Source organism: Scylla paramamosain, chromosome 41, assembly GCF_035594125.1.
Source record: "Scylla paramamosain isolate STU-SP2022 chromosome 41, ASM3559412v1, whole genome shotgun sequence".
Taxonomy (NCBI): domain Eukaryota; kingdom Metazoa; phylum Arthropoda; class Malacostraca; order Decapoda; family Portunidae; genus Scylla; species Scylla paramamosain.
This window is the reverse complement of record NC_087191.1, coordinates 8,971,967-8,981,966: the sequence shown is the minus strand read 5'-3', so window position 1 is coordinate 8,981,966 and position 10,000 is coordinate 8,971,967. Positions and strand designations below refer to the sequence as shown.

The 10,000-nt window shown below is 37.9% G+C and overlaps 1 protein-coding gene across 2 annotated transcripts in view; it reads right to left on the bottom strand.

Annotated features, from left to right (window-relative positions):
* LOC135092932 (spermidine/spermine N(1)-acetyltransferase-like protein 1) overlaps window positions 1–52 on the bottom strand; it is an 8,063-nt gene extending 8,011 nt beyond the window's left edge. The window contains exon 1 of one of the 2 annotated variants that reach the window (XM_063991735.1): window positions 1–52. This exon is cut by the window's left edge and continues 127 nt beyond it. The gene's annotated coding sequence lies outside the window, so the exon portion shown is untranslated. The other variant, XM_063991736.1, reaches the window with a different exon arrangement.
* Between the last annotated feature and the right edge of the window lie 9,948 nt (window positions 53–10,000).

Below are 10,000 nucleotides of genomic sequence, written 5' to 3'. Positions count from 1 at the left end.
GGGAGCTCCTTCTTGCACCTCTTTCACTGAGGGACTGATGCTCTAACCCGCTAACCCCTGCCTTATATGTGCCTGGGTACAGTTGCCAGATGTCACTATTTCATTACTCCGTTTTACTCTGTCTCGTCACTCATGCCCCCTCCTCCCCCCCCTCCCCATTTCCCTGTCTCGGCCACCACGTCAGTTTCCGGTTGCGTCTCCGTGGCCCTTCCCCCTGTGGCTAAATTTGGTGGGTATACTGGGCTAAGAGGATTTTTTTTTGTGTGTGTGTGTGTATGTGTGTGTGTTCTTACTCGTCTTCATTTTTTTTTTTTTTTTTAGTCCGTGTTGTTTCACCTGTGACGCTTCTGGAATGCTAACCTGCTTGTTTGTTTGTGTTTGTTTGTTTGTTTGGTGTTTTTGTCTTCGGTGTGTTTCTTTCTTTTCTCTCTGTTGTGTTCTCGTTGTGTTGTGACGTTTAAGAATTCTTGTTTTTTTTTTTATTTATTTATTTTCTTTTTTTGTGATAGCTTTGTATAATTTCTTACCTGTACGTGACGCTAATTTTCTTTCCCTCTCTAACATCTCCCTTATGTCTGTGATTCCTTCTTTTATCCCGTTTCGTATCATTTCTCCCCTTTTGTATAATTCATCCCGTTTTGTATAATTCTTTACCTGTATCTACTTGTACGTGACGCTAATTTTCTTTCCCTCTTTTACAAATCCATTAAGTTTGTGATTCCTTCTTTCATTCATTTTTTTTTTTTTAATATTACGGATTTCTTTTATTTCCTTCCCTGTAATATAAGAAATTTTAAATCACATCACTTCTTTACCTGTACTAATTATGATGATGTTAAGTTTCACCTGTAATTTGTTCACCTGCCCCACCACCCTGTAGAATGAATGGGTGGTTTTGTATTATTCACGACGTAATTAGTGAGTGTGAATGAGGATGTGTGTGTGTGTGTGTGTGTGTGTGTCTGTGTGTGTGTGTGTGTGTAGTCTTGTAACATATTATCAGTAAAGAAGTGTATGATATTGATAGAAAATGTATGTATGTATGTGTGTATCTATGTATGTATTTTAATTCAGGTAAAGGAAGAATGTTTACAAGTATTTAGTGTATTAGTATAGATTTGTATAAGGATATAAAGAAATAAACACATGCATGAAAAATAAAAACTATAGTATGTATGTATATATGTATGTATGTATGTATGTATGTATGTCTTGCACAAAAAAAAAAATAGTGGGTCTTTTCTCTAAATTTCTGGTGCCCTTCATACATAAATAAAAAAATGTATGTATCTACAATATGTATGTGTGTATGTATGTATGTATGCAGGAAGGTATACATTTATGAAAGCATGTTGGTAGATAGATAGGTGGATATGTCTGTCTGTCTGTCTGTCTGTATGTATGTATGCAGGAAGGTATGCATGAATGTGTTTGTTTGTTTGTTTGTGTTGACGTAAGGAGGCGCGTGAGGCAATGTGTGATCAGTGCCGGGCGGCGGAAGACAGTCGTGAAAGTAAGGACACGGGCAGCTGTGCGAGGCGGGAGGGCACTTAACGAGACGGTCACTTATATTTGAGAATGTAAGTAATGAGGAAGAATATATGTTAAATGATAAGAATATAAGTAATTAATTAGGATATAAATGTAAATAAGTGCATCTCAGTCTTTTTTTTGTTGTTGTTGTCCTTGGCCAGATCTCTCATACATGAAGACAATAAGTGATTAACAAATGTAAAGAAGGGTTGACAAATAAAGGGTATCTTGATTTTAACTAAGAACATAAATAACAAGCAAATATACATAACAAACTATTAATACGTAAATCCTAATAACTGCAGGTAGAGAAACACGCCACACACCTATGCAAGTAAATAAATGAATGAATAAATGAGAAATGGACTAATTAAGAAAAGAGAAAAGAACGGAGAACGAGAAAATAGGACTGAGAAAGAGAAAGTAGAACAGGAAAAGAGAAAAAGAACAGGAAAAGAGAAAAAGAACAGGAAAAGGAAAAAAAAGGACCAGAAAGAGAAAGAGAAAAAAGAAAAGAGGACAGAACAAAAAGAGAAAAGATTAAATAACAAAACAAAGAGAAAAAGGAAAACAAAAGAGAAAAATACAGGAAAAGAGAAAATGCACGAAAGACTGCTTAAAGATGAAAAGGAAAAGGAAAAATAAATGTCACTTATTCCAAAACTTTATTCGTGTTACAATTTCTCAGCCAATCAAATAAAGGGAAAACAATAGAGAAATAAGTGTCAGTAATGGAAATTAAGGTAAAGGAGAGGTCATTTTTTCCCGCAATGTATTTGTTTGCCACTCAATGGGAAGTAAACAACGCAAGCAAGGACACAACAAACAAACAATAACACCAGTGAATAATTAAAGAAAGAAGGGAGAGAAAAAAAAACAAAGGAGGCACAATAACAAACAGACAACAAATAAACAAGTAGACAAGAAAGTAAACAAACAAATAAACAATAAAACTCACAATAATAAAAAAAAATGCAAAACAAAAAAGCGAAAAAAAAATGACCACTAAACACACACACACACACACACACACACACACAAGCTACAGTAGAGAGAAATGACAAACAGACACACCTCTCCCCTCCCCCCATCCCTTCCCCTCAACTCTCACCCTCCCATCACCCCCCTCACCCTCCCGTCACGTCATCCCCCTTCCGTGACTCCCCTACGCGTCACGTGATTGGTTGCCAGGATTCGTGACGTCACTAGTCTTTGCGTCACAGTTCGCGGAAATGGACCAATCAGAGAGGCCCTTGTAGGAGGAGGAGGTAGAGGAGGAGGAGGAGGAGGAGAAGGAGGAGGACGAGGAGGAGGAAGATAATGCGGGTGTGCGGTGTCCTGGTGGTCGCAAAATGAGGGGGAGGAGGAGGAGGAGGAGAAGGAGGTGGAGGAAGAAGAGGAAGAGGAGGTGGATGTTCTAAAAAAGGAGGAGGAAGAGGAGATAGTAATAGAGGAGGAGGAAGAAGAGGAACATTAAGAATAGGAGAAGGAAGAGGAGGAGGAGGAGGAGGAGGAGGAGCAGGAAACGGTAATAAAGGAGGAGGAGGAACACAAAATGAAGACAAAGAAAAAACAAACAATATTAAACCTTACTGACCCATAGAGAGAGAGAGAGAGAGAGAGAGAGAGAGAGAGAGAGAGAGAGAGAGAGAGAGAGAGAGAAGGAACAGGATGTTGAGGACGAAGAAGGAAGGGGTGGATAACACCAATAAAGGATATTTAGGAGAGAGAAAGAAAAAAAAATAAGAAGAGAAGGAGACAAGAAATATAAAAGGAAGAAAAAGAGATAAGGAAAGAGTGTAAGAGAAAAAATAAGATAAAGAAGTAAATTATGAAGGGAGGACGATCAGAGAGAGAGAGAGAGAGAGAGAGAGAGAGAGAGAGAGAGAGAGAGAGAGAGAGAGAGTACATTATGACTAAGATAAAACTGACCTCAAATTCTGCCTAGAGATAAACTGAAATTCCTGCAATAGACATCAGGAGAGAGAGAGAGAGAGAGAGAGAGAGAGAGGAGAGAGAGAGAGAGAGAGAGAGGAGAGAGAGAGGAGAGAGAGAGAGAGAGAGAGAGAGAGAGAGAGAGAGAGGGTCAAAGGTCAACAGCCTATAACCGGAAATAGAAAAGAGATAGACCTAAGGAAGTGTATGGGAGAGTTCTTGGTAAGAGAGAGAGAGAGAGAGAGAGAGAGAGAGAGAGAGAGAGGAGAGAGAGAGAGAGATTCACCCCATCTAGAAGAGTGAGAAATAAAAAAAACGAAGAAAAATAAAGGGAAAGAATAAATATAGGAAATAAAATAAAGGAAGGAAGGAAGGAAGGAAAGAAGGAGGGGGGTAAAGGAAGGAAGGAAGGAAGGAAGGAAAGAAAGAAGGAGGGGGGTACATGTGAAAGAATAATAGGGAGAAGCAAAAGGAAAGAAAAAGCAAAGGAAAAACGAGTGAACAGGAAAGAATAGCATGCGTGGGAAAGGAAACTGAAGTAATAGTAGTGGTAATAGTAGTAGTAGTGGTAGTAGTAGTAGTAGTAGTAGTAGTAGTAGTAGTGAAGTAGTAGTAGTAGTGAAGTGGTGGTGGTGGTGGTGGTGGCGGTTGTAGTGGTAATGCTAGTAGTAGTAGTAGTAGTAGTGGTAGTAGTAGTAGTAGTAGTAGTAGTAATAGTAGTAGTAGTAATAATAATAATAATAATAATAATAATAATAATAATAATAATAATAATAATAATAATAGAAAACATAAAAATATGAGAGAGAGAGAGAGAGAGAGAGAGAGAGAGAGAGAGAGAGAGAGAGAGAGAGAGAGAGAGAGAGAGAGAGAACTGTTTTTTACATATATTTCAAAGTGCAAATATTTTCTGTCAGTTGCTCTGTCTGTCTGTCTGTCTGTCTGTCTGTCTGTCTGTCTGTCTACGTCTGTCTGTCTGTGTTTGTCTGTCAGTTCGTTTGTTATCTCGCGAATAGTTGTGAGTAACATGGGCGTCACACACACACCACACACACACACACACACACACACACACACACACACACATTCTCAGTAACCATTCATATAAATCTGTCAGCTAAGTAACCTTGAGTGATCTTACGCCTAATCTCTCTCTCTCTCGCTCTCGCTCTCTCTCTCTTCTCCTCTCTCTCTCTCTCTCCTCCCTCCTCTCTCCTCTCTCTCCTCTAAAAATTCTTTCTTTCTTATTTCTGTTTTTTTTTCTCCCTTTATTGCTGTCCTTCTCGACTGCTACTACAGCTACTGCTACTACTACTGTTACTACTACTACTACTACTACTACTACTACTACTACTACGTCTACGTACTACTACTGCTACTACTACTGTTGACTACTACTAATACTACTACTACTACTACTACTACTACTACTACTACTACTACTAGCTGTTACTACCAGCTCAGCATCCGTACACTTATCCACACCTACTCTCTCTTCTCTCTCTCTCTCATCTCTCTCTCTCTCTCTCTCTCTCTCTCCTCTCTCTCTCTCTCTCTCTCTCTCTCTCTCTCTCTGCGGTTAACCACTAGTGACGCAGCTTGGGAGCCCGCCCACCTCATGACGTCATCACTCACACCTCTCCTCGACGTCTGATTGGCTCTAGACCCGTGACGTCATGAAAGGGAAGTGACGTCATGGCTTTCACTATAATGCCTGGGTTGGGAGAAAGAGGAAAGCACTGAGACATACAGACACACAGACATGCGAGTGTATATAAATACAAACACACGTGGATACAGCTACGTACATACATACATACATACATACATACATACATACATAGATACGTACATACGCACACACACACATATGGTAGGATAATTAGTCATCTAATACGCAAGAAGAGAACAAAAATACAAGGAAGAAGAAAAAATGGAGGAGGAGGAGCAAGAAGAGGAAGAGAAGGAGGAAGAAGAAGAAGAAAGAGGAGAAGGAGGAGGAGGAAGTGCGGCATTGTTTTTCTATAAATGGAGAAGAAGGGAAAGTATAATGATGATAATTATAAGATGATGATGATGATGATGATATTAATAATAACAATAGTAATAATAATAATAATAATAATAATAATAATAATAATGACGATAATAGGCAAAGAAAATCTTGGTTTTCTATTTACATTCGAGAATCTCTCTCTCCTCATCTCTCTCATCTCTCTCCTCTCTCTCCTCTCTCTCTCTCTCTCTCTCTCTCTCTCTCTCTCTCTCTTGTTCTTGTGTTTTTGTTCTTGTTCTTGTTCTTGTTCTACTACTACTACTGCTACTACTACTACTACTACTACTACTACTACTACTACTACTACTACTACTACTACTACTACTACTACCATCACAGCAAAAACAATAGCAACAACAACAACAACAACAACAACAACAACAACAACAACAACAGTTTCCGGCACGAGACAGGTAAACTCTTTCATTAATTAACCACTTCCTGTGACATCCCCGTAAAATCACAGGTAGAGGCGACTTATGTAAACACACACACACACACACACACACACACACACACGGACATAAAGACACTTCCTTTTCCTTTTTGCGGTATTTTCTTTATTTTCCCGCTGAAATATCCTCAAGGTGTGGAAATAATGAAGAAAGGAAAGGGAAAGAAGGGAAGAATGATGATGAAAGGTGATGAAAGGGAGGGAGAAGAGGAGACGTTTAGGGAAAGGAAGGAAAGGAGAGAAAGGGACAGAGGGGGAAAGAGAAGAGGTAAAACAAAAAGTGAAAGAAAGAGAGGAAAATATTAATAATGAAGTACAGAAATGGAAGATGAAAATGGGAAGTGAGAAAGAAAGGTGAAGGAATGATAGAAGAGTGATAAAGATGGAGATGAAGGAAACGGAGAAGAGGTGAAACGTGAAAGAAAGGAAGGAAAAGATTTATAAAAGGATAGGTGAAAGAAGGAATTGGGGAAGGAAAAGGTTAGTGAATAATTATGGACGAGGAAAGATAAAAGATAGAGGTGAAAAAGAAGAAAGAAAGAAAGAAAAAAGTTAAAAAGAAAGGAAGGAAAAGCTTGATAAAGAATATGTGAACGAGGGAATGGGAAGGAAATAAACACAGTACGAAGGGAAAACAACGATAAAAAAAGAAATAAAAGAAAGATGAATAAAAACAGAGACGATATGGAAAAAAAAAAGAAAAAAAACATGAAAAGAATCGACAAAGGAAGAAGAGAGAAGATGATAGACAAGAACTGACAAAAAAACAAAAGAAGTGACAAGTAAAAATGGCAGGAAGATGATAAGGACAGGATGAGGAGACACGCCAGACCCTTGCAGAAATAAAAGGGGTTATTATCGTATGTTAAATAATGCAATGTTGAGTCACTGTGTTCCACCTATGCACTTAACAGTTTCTTCCCCCTTAGGCCTCTCTTTTGACTGGCTCTAGTGGAAGTTACTATGGTTTTCAAGGGTGTTTTCATGATTCTAGTGATAATTTAATTGCCTATATTGGAAGTTATTGGGGGTTTTCAAGGATGTTTTATTTATGATTATTTATAAGGCTCTTGTGGGACTTATTAAGATTTTCAAACGTTTTCGTGGTTCCAGTGATAGTTTAACAGGGTGTAGTGGAAGTTATTGGGATTATTGAAGAGTTTTCGTGATTCTAATAATAGTTTAGCGCTGTGGTGGAAGTTGTTGGGTTTTCAAGAGTGTTTTTTGGGGATTCTGCAAACCTGGAGCACAATGCCTGACGAACTCTTAGCAGGAGATGAGAGTGATGGGGCAACGCAGCAGTGGAAGTGGGTGTGTCAGCTGACTTGACGTGACCAGCGCGGTGCCTCAAGGGGAGTGTTAGGAAATTGACCCTCTATTTTTTTTTCCTTCGCCCTTTTCGCAGTATATTCTGTACTTGTATATTCATGTTTTCCTATTTTTCATTCGTTTATTAATGTATGTTTTTTTTTTCTTTTTCTAGTTTTATATTTCTTGTTTTTTTATATTTTTATTTGTTTTTAATTGTTTTTTTTCTTCATTTTTTTCGATTTTTATGTTTGTTTTCGCTTTTTTCCCTCGTTATCTATTTTTTTTTGTTTTCCTGCTTTTATTCGTTTCTTAATGTATATTTTCCCTTTTTTTGTTAGGTTTTTTTTTTTTGTTATTCGTTTAAAGTTTTTTTTTTGTCCTTTTTTCATCACGTTTTTTTTTCCTTTTTTTTCCTATTTATTCGTTTCTCAATACATCTTTCCATATTCATCATATATTTCTTTGACGTAAATATTTTCTTATTTACATTTTTTCTCCTTCAGATAATTTTCCTTATACTTTTTTTTAATATTTCCACATTTCTTTTCTTTATTGATTCAGTTATTCATTCATAAGATTCATTTTCATCTTTTTTTTCTTAGTATTTGCATCTTTATTCACTTATTCACTCGTTCACTTCATTCATTGGACTTCATTATTTTCTTTATCACTATTATCATCACTACTACTCTATATACTTTTTTTTATTTATTTATAAGGAGAATATTTAATGAATGACTGCAAGGGAATAATTCAATCTTTGGCCCTCCTCTTCCTCCTTCACCTCCTCCTCCTCCCCCTCCTCCTCCTCCTCTTCTTCTTCTTCTTCCTCCTCTTCCTACACACACTACATTTCTACCCATTCTTTCTTTTTATTTTTTTTATTATCTACTCTTCTTCCTCCTACTCTTCTTCCTCCTACTCTTCTTCCTCCTCCTCTTCTTCCTCCTCCTCTTCTTCCTCCTCCTCTTCCCACGTCCACATTCTTCCTAGCATTGTGTGTTTGTTTATTTTCCTTCTTCCTAACACTTCCTTATTCTTTTTTTTTCTTTCCTTCTTTCTTTCGTTTTCTTTGCTGCTGCTGCTGCTGCTGCTGCTGCTGCTGCTGCCATTACTACTACTACTACTACTGCTACTACTACTACTACTGTATCACTACAACTATCACTACTATTACCATTACCACTGCTATTACTATTATTATCACCACCACCACCACTACTACCACAACTACTACTACTACTACTACTACTACTACTACTACTACTACTACTACTACTACTACTTTAACCAATATGAATCACAAGTACCACCCGCATTCCATCATCACGTGACTGACTCTCTCTCTCTCTCTCTCTCTCTCTCTCTCTCTCTCTCTCTCTCTCTCTCTCTCTCTCTCTCTCTGTTCCGCCGCAAGCACTCGTGGGTTTCGTAAAGTCACTCTGCGTCACAGTTACGTCACTTTAAATGTCACTGCCTCAGAATAAAATTAAATGGAAAGAAAAAATAAAAGGAAACTAAAATTTTTTAAAAATCCACCTTTTCAGATTTTTCTTGAAGTGTTTAATCTCTACCAGTATTTTTTGTTTTATTTTTTTATTTTTTTTATTTTTTTCTCTTCTGCGTTGAGAAATAAAAAATGAGAATATTTTTTTTATTTCCTCAGGTTTTCTTTTAAGTTTTCGTGTCTTTATATGATTTTTTCCAGTATTTTTTCATCTCTTTCTGTAGTTTTTTATTCAATTTTTTTATTCCATGTTCAAAAATAGAAAAAATAAAAGTAAACGTAATTTTATTCCCTCAATTTAAACTTCACATCCTTATTCACGATTGGCTGAAATTGTGACGTCACCATTGCGTCATAGAAGTTCCAAGCCTGTCATTGGCCCAGAATTGTAACGTCACTGTTGCGTCATCGACATGCAGGTCTTTTCATTGGTTTGGAGTAGTGACGTCATCAGGCTAGACGGCACGTGATTGGGCGAGAGGGACACACTTATATGGAGACCGCAGGGAGGCACTTACGCCCATCCACTGTGATTGATGGGCGTCCCTGCTCCACCCCACGTCCGCAGGGTATAGAGGCACGCCCATACACGCCCACACACCCCCATCCACACCCACACGCATCCACTTCTGTATCCATTTGTTTGTTTGTTTGTTTGTTTGTTTGTTTGTTTGTTTGTTTTGTATCAATCTTGTGTTAATTTTTCTGTATTCTTATTTTCCTTGTTTTTGTTTGTTTGTTTGTTTGTTTTGTTTGTTTGTTTGTTTGTTTATCCATTTTGTTCTGTCCATTTTTGTTTTTTATATCTTTATTTATTTATTTATTTATTTGTTGTTGTTGTTGTTGTTGTTGTTGTTGTTGTTGTATTCATGTTTTAGTCGTCTATTACACACATACACACACACACACACACACACACACACACACACACACACACACACACACACACACACACACACACACACACTACTAATCCAATGGTCGTATTTCTTTCACATCCATACCCACATCCACTCCTACGCTCTCTCTCTCTCTCTCTCTCTCTCTCTCTCTCTCTCTCTCTCTCTCTCTCTCTCTCTCTCTCTCTCTCTCTCTCTCTCTCTCGCAGCATCCATCTACTTTTGCAGTTCACTACCCACAATCCACTACCCACACACACGCACACACACACGAGTCCTGTTTACCCACGCCCGCCTACACGCAC